General features: G+C 33.6%; 1 protein-coding gene across 1 annotated transcript in view; it reads left to right on the forward strand.

The window, feature by feature from the left end:
• Positions 1 to 13,399, forward strand: part of KCNJ3 (potassium inwardly rectifying channel subfamily J member 3) — a 150,126-nt gene that overhangs the window by 56,844 nt on the left and 79,883 nt on the right.

Below are 13,399 nucleotides of genomic sequence, written 5' to 3' on the forward strand. Positions count from 1 at the left end.
GTAAGTGAAGTGGCTTGATGTTATCTTGAGTGCAGAACAACAACAACAAAATATTACTGAATACAGAAAGAACATTTTGTGTACTCAAAGTGATAATGTTTTTTTCTTTTAAACTGTACAGTTGTCATTATAAAAGTAATACAACAAAAATCATTACTTGTCCTTTGCGACATCAATAACCACTTAGGAAATGTGATGGGAAAAATCAAATCCATTCATAATAACAACATAAACTACAATACAAACTACAAAATACATATGAATAAGTCTAATGTAGAAGGTACACAGAAAGCATAAAGCTTTATAGAAGGATATAAAAGACTTGAAGAAATGGAGAAAGACATGTTTCTAGTTAAATTAAAATTCTATATGTAAAAGAGTAGTTTACTAAAAATATTCTATTTGGTGCATCCTGAACTATAATATTAGTGATAGCTTACCGCTAGCTTTTCCTTAAATATTTACTATTTATTAGTTTCTAGAGTTTCTCAAGTATGTATTATTTGTTGGGTCCAGACGTTTCTCAATTATTTGCTTTTTGTAAGATCTTTTGTAATCCTTTGTACTTCTCTATACCTTGGTCTTCTCAACTGTAATATTGGGATAATAATTGTTCCAATAAGACATGAGGGGTTAGGAATTCTATTAAACTATTGAACATAGAGATATAAAACTAAATAAGTAAAAATAGCTATTGATAATATAACTAGATGCAGATTAAATCTTTTGTAACCTAAAAATGTCATGAATAGAGTTAAAAGAAGAATGGCAGGCACAAAGAAAGCATACATGAAATGTAACAAATTATCATGTCTAAAACAATAAATAGATATAACAATCAGTGTATGAGACAGTCTAGTAGAAGTAATATTAAGCAATTTTTATGGAACAGTTATTGTCCTAAGACAGCAATCCTATTTGGTTGGTATTATTATTGACCTCAGATGAAGACCCTAATCCTCTCTACTGGACAGAAGTTTTGTCTAGTGAATTATAATGTAATAACTATTATTGTAGCAAGCCTTTTTGGGCTATTGAAATATTTCTTTGTAATGGATTGCTAAAACTATAATTATGAGATCAAAGGCCCATAATATGACAACTCCCTATTGCTTTCAATACAGGTTATACCAATTATGCCCCTCCTTTGAAGTATAGTAATGTTTATTAATAGCAACATTTATGACTGATTTGAAATTCAAAACGACTTGCCATTTAGAAGAAGCATGGCATGTTGGTTTATTCAAATTGTGTTGATGCTAACATTAGGAAAATTTTCTCCTTTATTTCATTTATTGTTTATTTTTGCCTTCAGCCAGATTTAAGATGGTAAGAGTTTATCTTAATTGTTGAACTTGTTCTGGGTCTTAGCACTGAAGCATAAATGTCTTGTCCTTCACCCAAGTTTTAATTTCCAGTGGGAATTTCCTTATTCTCATACTTAGTCTGTTTCTGCAAACTGTAGTCCACAGTGTAAATAGTTTTTTTGGTTTGTTTTAACCATGTCACTGGCTTTTACTCCCAGTTTTTGAATTGCGTTTTGAAAATAGAGTGTATCTGAAACTCTGAAAGAATGCAAGTGGGAAACGTTTCCAGAGGCTATGGTGGGAGTGCGTGAGAAGGACTTTTTGGCATTAATATATGACAGATTTTAAATATCATTCAGATGATATTTCAAAAAAATTCTGTATTTACTTCATATATAAATAGATGCTCATTTACCCATAAAATTTGCCTTATCTTTTCTTTTAAAAACCTTATTATTTTGAAATAGTGTTATATTTATAGAAAAGTTACCATAAGTAATACAGAGAATTTCCACTTAAACTTCACCTAACTTCTCTTGATGTTATTTTTCATAGCTATGGTATAATTGTCAGAACCAGGAAATTCATATTAACTCAATAATTCTTTACTATATACCTTACTTGAATTTTCCAAGTTTTCCCACTAATATCTTTCTTAAAAATAAACTTTTAATTTTATAGTAGTGTTGAATTTATAGAAAAATTACAAAGATTAACAGTGTTCCTTTCTATTTTTAGTTTCTTTCATGAATAATTGTTGACTTCTATCAAGTACTATTATTCCGTGGATGTACTAAGATACATTGATTTGGGGGTATTTAATCAACCTAACATTCTTCAACTACCTTGAGTAAGCATTCCTTCAGTAAATGCTTCAGTATCCTTTTTTTATATAAGGGTGAATTTGATTTGGAATTAACTTAGGAGTCTTTCATCAATTTATATAAGATATATTAGTCTACAACTTGTTATATCTATGTAACAAGTATATATGTTATATACTATATTGCAATATATATATATATATATATATATTGCACCTGCCAAGTTTAAGACATTTTCTCTTCTTGAATGAATTTAAGATTGATATTATTTCTGCTTTCAACATTTGATAAAATTCATTAGTGAAGTTATCTGGATCTAGAGTTTTTATTGTAGCAGGGTTTTTTTTTTTTTTAACTTTTTGAGGAGTACAGTTGACCCTTGAACAATGTGGAATTAAGGGCATCGACCCCTCCCACAGTTGAAAATCCATGTATAACTTTTAACTACCCCCAAACTTAACTGCTTACAGCCTACTGTTGACTGGAGCCTTACCAATAACATAAACAGTTGGTTAACACATATTTTATATGTTCTATGTATTATATACTGTATTCTTACAATAAAGTAAGCTAGAGAAAAGAAAAGGCTATGAAGAAAATCATCAGGAAGATAAAGTACATTTACAGTACTGTGGTTTATTTATCAAAGAATATCCACGTATAAGTGGACCCTCGCAGTTCAAACCCGTATTATTTACGGGTCAACTCTGTAATTGACAAATATAATTGGGTATATTTGAATTGTAGAATGGGATGATTTGATATAAGTATACATTGTGGAATAGTTACCAAGATCAAGGTAATTAGCACATCCATCAACTCACAAAATTAACAGTTAACTTTTTTTTTCTTTTTTTGTGGTGAGAAGGCTTAAGATCTATTTTTAGCAACTTTCAAATACACAATACCATATTATTTTCTTTAAAGGTTTTATTTATTTTTTTGACAGAAAGAGACACAGCGAGAGAGGGAACACAAGCAGGGGGAGGGACAGAGGGAGAAGCAAGCTTCCTGCTGAGCAGGGAGCCCAGTGCGGGGCTTGATCTCAGGACCCCGGGATCATGACCCGAGCTGAAGGCAGATACTTAACGACTGAGCCACCCAGGTGCCCCCACAATACCATATTATTAACAGCAGTCACCAAGCTGTACATTATATCCCCAGAACTTCTTCCTATAACTGAAATGTGTACCCTTTAACCTACATCATCCCATTTTTCCCTCCCACCTGCCACTGGCAAATACTTTTCTATTCTCTGTCTCTATGAAATCTGCTTATTTCACTTAGCATTAATGCTCTCCAGTTTCATCCATGTTGTTGCAAATGGCAGGATTTCCTTTGTTTTTATGGTTGAATAATATTCCTCTGTGTGTGCGTGTGTACATTTTCTTTATCCATTCATCCATTGTAGGACATGTAGTAGGTGTTAACTGCAAATATAACTTCTTTAACAGATATAGCACTATTCAGATTTTGTTTTTTCTTGTATCAGTTTTAGTGAGTTGTATTACTAAGGAATTTGTGTATTTATTTTAAGTTGTCAAATTTATTGATGAAAAGTTTTTGTAATATTTTTGTATTATCTTTGTAATATCTGTAAGATCTATAATGATGCCTTTCTTTTCCTTCCTGTAATTGATATTGTGTCTTTTCTCTCCCTTTTGTTCATCAGTCTTGCTTGAGGTTTTTCAACATTTTTAAAGCTTTTCAAAGAATAAACTTTTGGCTTTATTGAGGTTCTCTATTGTATGTCTGCCATCTTTGCCATTGGTTTCTTCTATTAACATTCTTTTTTTCTTCTAATTTTTCTTGAGGTTGATTTGTCATTTTTGTACATTCTTGAATTGAAAGCTTAGATTACTGATTCTTGACTTTTCATTAAATTCAAAATATTACATAGTTTTTATTCTGACAAATTTTGTCACATAGACTTTTTTTAGAGTTTTGTTGCTAAATTCCTGATTAGTTGAATATTTTACTTAATCTGATATTTTATGTATTTAAGAACATTATTCTGTCTAAAAAATTCATACCCAAAAGACGAAGAATCCCTGTGAATATATGTGGCCACTGAAAGTAGTCAAATTCAAATAATTTTGATTTTTATTAGTATACTAAATTGTTTCTCATCATGCTCAGCATTTTATGTTCATAAAGCTTGTGAGGGCAAACATAGACATTTATTTTATCCTAAGATTCTCATTCACATTTTTCTCACAAACCTGCTTTTCTTTATTGTTTGATATTGAATCTAGACTGACATGTTCTTTATTGCACTTAAGTTTACACAGAAATGAACTTACACAAAAAGAATATAAAAATATAACAAATAATTCCATCTAAAGGTTAGTGTGTTAGATTGGACAGTTGGGTTTGGAATTTGGTTCTGGCTTTTACTAGCTTTTTTATATTAGGTAAGTTAATTAAACTTTGCTGCACTTTATTTATGAATTGGTGATAATTAATATAGATGGAGATATCTGGAAGATTCTGTCACTAGTTTTGTTACATTTTAAGTATGCTGGTGTTTTTCCCTACCATCTGCCCTTAAAGATGCCACTTTGAGGACATTCTCTTTTTCCTTTCATTCTGATGGTCTTCATCATTTTACATTATGGTTCCTGTATTTCTGGACAATTCATATAAATCTATATAAACAGCATATGTGGCACACTTTTTCTTATTATCAGCATTTGACCAATCCTAGAATCTAATCTCTGTTGTCCTCAACTCAAATCAATGGGAATTTCATGTTTAGATATGAATGCCACCTTCATTCTACAAGTTTCTTATTTTCCTCATTTTGTGTAAATGCAGCATGACTTGATACCAATACCAAAGGGAGTTAGTGATTATCCATGAATATAAATACTAATGGTGGTGACTGTAATTATCAAATGTATATTAATTACCTCCTATTTGGAAGGTTCTATTTTAAGAACTTTATGCATGTCATTTTATATTTTTCAAAACAACACTGTATTATGTACTCAAGCACTGATATCCTCTAGCCTAGTTGTGACTCATGTTTGACAATTCAATGAATATCAAATTCATATTTTTGTATATTAGGAATATCTATATTAGATTTCTATAAAACTGGTGCTCTAAGTAGCTATATTTTCATAATGCCATTTTCATTAAATATGATATGTGGTATAAGAGAACAAAGCCCTTTCTTTTCAGTCTAATTTAAAATTTAGGACAAAAGTAAATTTGTGAATTTTAACATGTAAGACATTTATAGTAGAAAGTGTTCAAGATATGTGTGAGAGGATTTTGACTCAGATCCCTTTTGGGGAACTACATGATCTTGGAAAAAATTACAGAACTGAAGATCTCTAGGCTTCTATGTCCTTCCAAGTGAAATAGGTAAAAAGAAGAATGATAATGATAACTTCATAGGCCATTACAAAGACATTAATAATGAATTTAAAAAGTACTTCCAAATGTCAAAATATTATATAAATATTTTCACAGCAAGTATGGATTTTTCAGAGTGAACTACAACATATTAATAGATAAAATAGTATAAATCAAGATATATTTAAATGCAACAGAATGTTCTTTCCATTCCTCTTTTTTTTTTTTTTTTTGGCTCTTTTTAGATGAGCAACTGAGGAAAGCTGCTGATTTTGTATTTGTTAGCAGTAGAGCAGTATTATAAGTGAAGGGAATATTTTTGGGAGGAAGGTTTAGTATTACGACAGCTGGTTCAGGCTGTTTCCTTATCAGAAATAGTGCTTCTAGACTATCAAAAGTAGGAATAGGAGCTTAAAATATAATTTTCACTCAACCAAGTAAACTCTTTGCCCCTTTTCCCTCCTTAAATTCTTCTCTGTATCTCCCAACTTTGTGAATACACACATTTTGACTTTTATCTCTCCCTGTGAGATATCATTATGGAGTATGAAGGAGAAAAAAAAAAATTGGATACTTTGCTCTATTTTGTAAACTTGGTTTTAATCTATGATTTTGATGATATCTTAAAAAATTATTTGCTTAAGATTGTAGAAATACTCAGCATTTCAAGCCTATTGAACATAATCTTAACCAAGTGACGTTCCTATAAATCTCTTGATGATAGAAAATCTCTTGACAATTATTTTTTTACATTTAAGCTGAGTGTATTTACAGGACTTTTGGTGGAGAATCAGAATTCCAGAATAAGGATTGTTTTTAGTGTGGTAAGTGAGGATGGCACTTGGTCAGCCCATTGTTCAGAGTTTATACCCAGTGTTGACTTCCAAGGAAGTGGTAGATTAGGGCGCCTGGGTGGCTCAGTTGGTTGAGCGACTGCCTTCGGCTCAGGTCATGATCCTGCAGTCCTGGGATCGAGTCCCGCATCGGGCTCCCTGCTCGGCGGGGAGCCTGCTTCTCCCTCTGACCCTCCCCCATCTCGTGCTCTCTCTCTCAAAAAACTAAATAAAATCTTAAAAAAAAAAAAAGAAGTGGTAGATTAAATGCGATTACTACACAGGGTAGTGATGTAAGAGCTGCGCCTAACCAAGTACATTTGCATACTAATGTTGGGTGTCCCTGGAAGAATTGCCATCTTGGACAATTGGTAAGATGCGTTAAGGAGAAAAGCTTCTTTTTTGATGTGAAACAAATGCTGATCCCTTTATTGGATTACATAATAAACTGGATATATTGGGAGCCCAGTTTAAAGCAAAAGGGTGCTTTGAAAGTATTTGTCATGACGGTTCTTTTTTAGCTTTTTCTTCAGGGCATTATGCTTAGTGATTTCAAGTTTGCAGTTTACACTGTTGATTGGACTCTTGGGTTTGCCCTAGAGGCCTCTGACAACAGTAAAACAAGTTTCATAAATAAAGAATTAAGATGCTTGATAGAGATTCTCTGTTTTTGCTGACTCATGAACAGATGGTGCTCCTAATCCTTCCATTAAATTCCCTTCTATAACGTTTGTATCTGTGCCCAACCCAGAATGAGTGTCAGGGCTGGAAAGCACAGGTTTGTGTGGAGTTGGATTGAACCTTGGAACAAGCTCACAGTACTGGGGCATTCTTGTCCATTCTTAGTCCTTCGTGGAGTTGAACAGAAACCTCAGTCCAGTGTTTGAACTGAAGATGACTTTCAGATATACAGGGATTTGGCACTTTGGGTATCAATATGGTTCTAGAAGTCTGCTTATTTGCCATTTGAGCTAGTTCTTTTTGCAATATACCTAAAAGGGCCTTTCTTCATATTGGTTTTAATTCAAGTTAATTTAATTTTAAAATATTTCAAACATTTGGGTAAAAAGAAACATCTGTGTATCTTCTATTCAGAATCTAACAGTTGTTTACCTTAGGAAATATTTGTTTTAGGTTTTGTGTTTTAAGAACACAGATCACTGAGACCTAACTATACTTTTCTTTCCATTTCTTCCTTCCCCCAAGGAAATTACAATTCTGAAATTACATGTATTAATACCATGAACAGTTTTTAAAAAATGTCCATCATATTTATATGCATCCTTATAAATAGTGGTTTTTCTGTTGTTAAAATGTAGGCAAATTATATCATTTGCAACTTGCTTTTTTTTTTTTTTTAAACTTTGTTGTATGTTCTGGAAACTTAGATTTTGTTCATGCATTTAACAGCTCTGTAGTCTTCCATGGTATGAATAAAATGTTCATTCATCAGTGTTTTATTGATGGATTGTTCATTTCCAGTTTCATGTACTATAAGCTTTGCTGAACTGAGTATTATTTTAGAAAGATAAGACAGTTGAAGCTACAGAACTGTGGAAGAAAATGAGGGGTGGTAGGGAGTGCACCTCAACAGATTTTCTAAGTACTGTAACACATTGCCAAAATTGCCTATTATTTTTTGATTTGCAAGCATACTTTGGATATAACCTTTTATGTAATATGTGTTTTATAACTATTTTCTTCCAGTTTTTGGCTTTAAACACTTATGGAAGAGTTTTTGTTATACAATAGGTTTCAATTTGTTGTTAAATTTGGTCTTTTTCTTTAAAGTTAGTTTGCTTTTATCTTTGGAATCTGTTCTCAATCTAATAGTCTAAGGGTATTCTCTTTTATTTTTCTAAATATTGTAAAGCCTTATTTTTCATTTTTGGTCTGTAATCCCTTTTGAATATAGATAAATGATTATATTATGTGAAGTAATGATTTAACTTCATCTTTTGTCCACGTGGATGGCTGACTTTGACTGAAGAAATATCAGATGTTTTCTCCACCAAATTGAAATGCCACTTCCTGCTTCATAAGTTTCTGTTTATACCTGCATCAGTTTTTAGTCTTTTAGCTTATTTCAGAGTTCTTTCTATCCCTGTACCAAGTCCCCACTATTTTAATTACTAGAAATTTAAAATAAGTCATGAAATCTTTTAAGGCATGTGTCCCTATGTTATCTTTGGTTGTTTCATCTTTTCTATAATTTCAGGATCAGCCTATCAAGTTCTAAGAAAAAAAATTTTATTGGAATGGTGATCAGAATTTCATTGAACTTTTAGGTTTATTTTGGGAGACTTGCAACTTCATAATCTTTCCATCTTTATATGGTTTACATTTTTCTTGTTTTATTATGCTTTCTAGGACACCCATGCATATTGAATAAAGTAGATGACATTCACTGACATTGCTATTATTCCTATTCTGTACTTTAAAGGGAATGCTTCTAGTTTTTATCAAATATGAATTAGATTAGTTTTGTTTTTGTTTTTACTTCTTGAAGTGACTATGTCAGAGCCTGTGAGAGTTATGTAAAAAGTGATTATTTTGATACTTGCATTTTAAAATTTATCTTTGGTGATAGGCAGAAAAATGACCCCTCAAAGATATCTGTGTCATAATCCTCAGAACCTGTGAATATATACTTTACATGGCAGAAGGGACTTTTCAGACTTATAAATTAAGGATCTTGAGGGGGGGAGATGATCCTGGCTCATCCAGGTGGACCCAGTGTCATCACAAGGGTTCTTATAAGTGAATGAGACAGGTAAGAGGCAGAGAAAAAGTTGGAACTGATGCAAGTAGAGGCTAGGTTGATGTGGCCACAAACCAGTGTATGTGTGTAGCTTCTAGAGGCTGTTAAAGGCAAGTAATGGCATCTCCCCAAGAGTGTCTAGAGGAAGCTCAGTTCTACCAATACATTAGTTTTATACTTCTGACCTCTAGAAGTGTAAGATAATAAATTTGGGTTGATTTTAGCTACTAAGTTTGTGGTTATTTGTTACAGCAGCAATAGGAAAAAAATATGCCTTCTGATGAAATTGTTTTGCAAGGCTCTGATCAGATTCTGGGTGAAGAAGAAAGTGTCTTTAATATTATCTATCAAATTACAAATGTATCTATTTTAAAAAGTTTGTTAATTTAGTGAAGTTGATCAAGGAGTTTAGGCAAATAGAGATGGGTCATCATTACCAATTGTTCATCTGTGATGGATCCATAGGCCCCTGGAGAGTAGGCCAGGGCTTAAGCCTGTTTGAAAATATGAAAGGCAGTCATTTGTAATAAGTGAAATCTGGAGTAGACGTTTGAAGACCTGATAGTCACTTATTTACAAAGTGTTCCCAGCCAGTTCACCTCTTGGGAGCGTGTGTGTGTGTGTGTGTGTGCACATATGCAAGCAAATTTATAACATCCCTTACCTCTGGGAATTGTTAGGAAAAACAAGTCAGATCTTGTATAGAAGCTGTCAAGTGATATACAGAGGCATATGGTAAGAAAGACTCTATTTCCCAAGGCCTGCACAAAGGGAGATAGTAAGAAGGAGGAAACAAACTGGTAATCAAAATAGAATAGATCCCTTTTAACTGTGGCCATTACATTACATTGGATATTGACTTGAAAATATTTTAAGTAACCTCTCTTGCTTATTGCGAAGACTGGGAAGCTTTAAGCTGTTTGACCTAGAGAAAGATAGGGTGGAATATTGGGTGGGGATTGGGGATGGGGAACAGTGGCCCACAGGTGCTTTGCAGGAAAGTGCAGAGAATTGTCCATTCTACCATCTGTTATCCATTCAGGCCAATTACTTAATTTCTCCAAGACTTAGTCTCTTCCTCTGTAACACTGACACAATCCTAAAGCTTTGCAGAGCTGTTGTGGTGATAAAATAAAGCAATATAATGAAAATACTCATCAGTCCAGTATGTTTGTATTTGTAACTTTGGGATTTAAATTTCTGACAACAAATTTTATGAGGATTTCACCTAGTTATTGAAAGCTTAAATACATTAGAGTATACCTTTTTTAATTTGTTTTATATGATGCTATCAGAATGAATATAGTCCCTTGCCTGTGGTTACCTACCAAGGCTTAGAAGCCAGTGCAGTGTGGAGAAGAAATAAATGGAATCTTCGTCACCCCCATTGGATTTTTTCTATGTAGCCCTCTTATTTTGTCCTTTTCAGGTGATTCTGCACAGGTCTATGCTGCTAGGAGTCCCAGTACTTCTTACCAACATGATTATATATTCCTTCTCCTCCAGCCATTTCTTCTGCTTCTGAGTTATCCAAAGTTATCACTCAAATAATGAGCTTTTTTCCCTCTCCTCAGTTGTGGTATCAATCTTTGTTGTCAGCTTACTACATCATTGACTTGTTTAACTATTAAAAATGCTATAACTGGGGCACCTGGGTGGCTCAGTCGGTTAAGCGGCTGCCTTCGGCTCAGGTCATGATCCCAGGGTCCTGGGATCGAGCCCCACATCGGGCTCCCTGCTCAGCGGGAAGCCTGCTTCTCCCTCTCCCTCTGCCTGCCTCTCTGCCTACTTGTACTCTCTCTCTCTAATAAATAAATAAATAAAAATCTTTAAAAAAAATAAATAAAAAAAGTAAAAATGCTATAACTATATCAATTATATGCTGGGTGAAAAGAAATGTCAATGTCAAAAATCATGGAAGTAATGTATAGTGCAAGCCAAGGAGTGAAAACATCTCTGATTATAAAATGCCCTCTCTTTTCCCCTTCAAGTTTTTTGGCTTGATCAAGTTATGCTTGATCAACCTGCAGAATCTTACAGCTGTTCAGTGGCCAACACAAGCCAAGATGCAGCCATTTAATGACTACGTAGGCCTTTGTGTAGATCACTTACTTTGCATGCTGTGTCACAATTTACAGCAGAAGGAAAAGTTGAATACTATATATAGGCATTTGCTTAAATAATTAAAATAACAAACACTCCTCTTTGTCCTTCTACCCTAAGGATTATTTAGGTGAAATCTCCTTTTTGATTACATTTCCTTCTGAGTTCCTTGAGTTACTTTTGAGAATTATTGCAATTGTCTACACTAGCCTCCATCTACGGTAGCTTTCTGTTGGTGCATTAGATGTACTGTATTCTTACCCTTTAAGAGTCTTTGCATGTGTGGTTCCCTTTCTTGGAATGTCCACTGATGCCCCCTACCTGCAAATGTACACCCACATATATACCTTTGCCTATTTAAATCCTTCTCAGTATTATTAATACTTTGGGTCAGAAATTCTTTGTTGGGAGTGGTAGTGCTTGGGGACTCTCCTATGCATTATAGGATGTTTGGAGCATCCTTGACCTCTACCCACTAGAGTGATTATAGCATACTTCCCATTCATGACAACCAAAATGTCTCCACACTCTGCCAGATGTCCCATGGGGGGCGAACTCGCCCTCGATTGAGAACCACTACTTTAGAGTTTATTGCAAATATTATTTCCTTATTGAGGGAAGACTTATGTCCTAAAATAAGTTGGTTCCTTCCACCCATTATTCTAAAATCAGTCTATCCTATTTGTCTATTGGTTTCCTTTGTAAAACTTATCACAAATAAAATTATGGAATGAATACTTATTTGCATATTTTGCATTAATTGTTTTAATTGCTATAATGTAAATTCCAGAGAGGAAGTAACTTTTGCTGCCTGGTTCTACCCTACATTCCTAGTGCCTAGCATGCCACCTTGCATAGATCTGGCACTCATTATGCATTTGTAAACTTAATGAACTTTGATTTGGGTTCTCTTTGTTTTCTACTATATAATATTAAAATTTTTGAAATTAGTTATTCTTTGCAATCATTAGGGTCTCAACATTGAGTTTTGTTACTGTCATTATAATAATCTTTAGCCCTGCGGTTCCCAAACCATGTGCTAAGGTGGCCCAGGGAACTCACAGAAGCTGTGGACTATTTTAAATTCTTTTTCAAGGAAACTAGAGTAATATTTGCCACACACCTTGCAGACTACTAGCTCAAGCTAGTTCAGTTTCAACATTAGGTTGTATTACATTACTATTGATGATGTCCTATTTGCAAAGCTAGGTTTTTGACAGTTGCTGTGATACAAAGCAACTACCATAAAAAAAATCAATATGGAACAGATTATGAGGGTCATGATCAAACTGATTCTAGGATTTGAGAAATGGTTTTGTGACAACAGGTGCACACATGCCATTAGCAAGTAACTGTGGTCATTTGAAAATGGAATAAAATGCCATTTCTCTTTTGATTTCTGTTACTAGATTTTAAAATGACTACCAAGTTGTTAAGGACATAAATAATTAGTAAGTTGTTTGAACTAACTCTCTAATGAATAGACAATTAGATAATTTCTTTGGGGCAAGGACTACAGAAGACAATGGCTAAGGCAAACAGGGAGTGACAAGGAGAGACAGTTTGGAAATCTCAGCATTACCCAGTTTAACCATTTCCATGCGAAATGCTTTCTTTTTATAGACACTAGTTTCTGGTTCCTTATATAAGCAGTAACATATTTTAAGCGGTCTGACTGTAATGTATTTATGACGTGATGCATCATGATGACTTGGAAAAGAAAATATGATAAGAAACTTAAAATGGTTGTGGGCTGCAGGTTTTCTCCTGCCATTATGTTGAAGCTCAATTCTCAAAGAAAATAGGGTTGATTTTAGAGGATTTGGGGGTTACTCAAAACAAGAAATTTTTGTTAAAAAACCATTGTTATTTATATTTTCATTTTCACAGTGTCTGTCTGTCTGTTAAGACTGAAACTAAGCTATTGTCTTTAGTTAGACCTTAGCACTATCTACCAGAGGGGTCTTGAGGTACTCATAAGTTATTAATACCTTGGTTGTACTGGATAAGGCTCTCAGAAGAATTCATTGAAATCGGCCTTAACTATCACTTTTCATTAAACTCCAAATCTCCTTGCTTTTGCTTTTTCAATAACTTTCACTAAATTGTGCCATAGATGGACTAAATGTCATTAATAATGAAATCAAATTTATTAGCTGAAAATCCAGCTCTTGAGTTAATGCTGGGACATTCTTTACATTTGAAATG

This window comes from Neomonachus schauinslandi, chromosome 3, assembly GCF_002201575.2.
Source record: "Neomonachus schauinslandi chromosome 3, ASM220157v2, whole genome shotgun sequence".
NCBI classification, from domain to species: Eukaryota; Metazoa; Chordata; class Mammalia; order Carnivora; family Phocidae; genus Neomonachus; species Neomonachus schauinslandi.